A 2203-nucleotide genomic window follows, 5' to 3' on the forward strand; every position below is an offset into this window, starting at 1 on the left:
AGTGTCATTTAAAATTAAATTAAAATGCTGGTCTTACGCTGCCAGCCTGCTCAGCTCGCTGCCAGCCTGGGGTTCTGTTCACCTAGGCTGGCAGCTGGCTGAGCAGGGCCTGCGGCCGGGACCCCAGACCTGGGTGAGGGTGAGTTTCAGGGGTCAGGGCAGAGGGATGGGGCTGTGAGGATGCAGGGCAGAGGGCTGGGTGTGTGTGGGGGTGCATGGCAGCTGATTGGCGCAGGGAAGGAGAGAGGGCAGGGCAGGAAAGAACCAGTCTAGGGGAAGAAGCGGGGGAGAGGGAAGCTTGGTTGCAGCAGAAGCATGGTTCTGCCTCCTGTCCCCTGCAGGGGAGAGCGGTGGGCGGGGGGGCTGAGGGCCAGGACTGCAGCAGGCAGCTGCATGCCACTCAAAATCAGCTCGCATGCCATGTTTGGCACGTGTGCCGCAGGTTGCTGACCCCTGGTCTAGCCACTGGCACCCAAGGGCCAGACTGTTTGATTCTTAGAAAGATAATGGGTTGAGCCACTCCAAGGATCTAGCAGTAGGTAGCATTACTCAGTGCCAGTCTCATGAAGAATCTGACTGCCAAGCTTCTGGTGGGAGAAATCACCATGTGGCAGCTGCTTCCAGTTGTCATGAGCTGAAGGACACTCGGTCCTACACAGCTGTACCATGCTGATCCCAAGGGCTCTCCCAGGTTTAGAAGCTTTAGCCCACCTGAAAAGAAACGCTCAGTGCCTGACATGCCCATTTTGTTTCAGAGAAAAGAGACTTCCAGGCATTTTGGTACATGCTTTCTGTTTTGGCACAAGAGCAAGGACACCATGTTATGTTATAAAACTGGGATTTATGAGGATCGGAACCCAGAGTGATTGGGGCAAGTCTATCAATCCCAAGTAAAGTGGACAAAGATGACAAATCCTGGCGGAGATGGCTTCTGACCCACCTAGCATGTTAGTTCATTGGCCTAGTGGATACATTGAGGAAATAGAAGTCACGAACCTCTTGGTTCCAATTCCAGCTTTGCTACTGCCCCATTGTCTGATCTGTATCAAGTCAAGTGACTGCTCTGTGCCTCTGTTTCCCCATCTGTAGCATGGGATACTGCACTCCTTCACTTGTGTGTTGGGACGTTTTAATTTATTTATATTTGTAAAACGCTGACACCTTCAAATAGAAAGTGCTACAAAAATGCCAAGTCATCTCATTATTGTCATCATCCTAGGATTCATCCTGCATGTGTACTTCTATGGCTGTTGAAGTGTAGGAATGCCTAGAGGGTCAATTTTCTAACTTTACCTCATTTTAAATGTTGTGAGTAATTAACTGACTGTCACCTGGTCTGTGATAATGGGTGAGCTTCTCTGCAGATAACAGGCTTCTATAGACGTGCACTGACTGCCCAACAGATCCTTTGAGCGCTAGAGTTCATTGTTACAGGTATAGTTGCTGAGTCCTAAGCAAGAAGTGGAGGGGAAAAGCCAAAGTTAGGTTATTTGAAGTATGAAACCAGCAAGTCTTCAGTAATGACAGCATAACATCTGTGTGACTTTGCCTCCTTTGCTGTTTTCAGAGCTCGCAAGTGCTTACTATTAGGACACCATATGGCAACATTGACAGAAGACTAGTTTTAAGGAAGAGTTGATTTGTGATTTCTAGGAGATTAATTTGTTCTCTGTGCAAGTGATTTAATAGTTTGGTTTAGGAAACTCTCAAGGTCACATCAGCTCAGGCTGGAATATTTCACAGACTTTGCTGATTAATAGTGTCCTGCTCATCAACTGTGCTTCAGTGTCCAATGGGCACAATCAGCTGAAAAGCCATCCTTTAGTCCTGTCCTGACTGAGTAAATATAGGCCTGGTCTACACTATGCGTTTAAACCTATTTTAGCAGCGTTAAACCAATTTAACGCTGCACCCATCCACACAATGAGACCCTTTACATCGATATAAAGGGCTCTTTAAACCGGTTTCTGTACTCCTCCCTGTCGAGAGGAGTAGCGCTGAAATCGGTATTACCATATCGGACTAGGGTTAGTGTGGCCGCAAATTGACAGTATTGGCCTCCGGGCGGTATCCCACAGTGCACCACTGTGACTGCTCTGGACTGCAATCCGAACTCAGATGCACTGGCCTGGTAGACAGGAAAAGCCCCGCGAACTTTTGAATTTCATTTCCTGTTTGCCCAGCGTGGAGCTCTGATCAGCAC

The sequence above is a fragment of the Chelonoidis abingdonii genome, chromosome 2 (assembly GCF_003597395.2).
Source record: "Chelonoidis abingdonii isolate Lonesome George chromosome 2, CheloAbing_2.0, whole genome shotgun sequence".
Classification (NCBI taxonomy): Eukaryota; Metazoa; Chordata; order Testudines; family Testudinidae; genus Chelonoidis; species Chelonoidis abingdonii.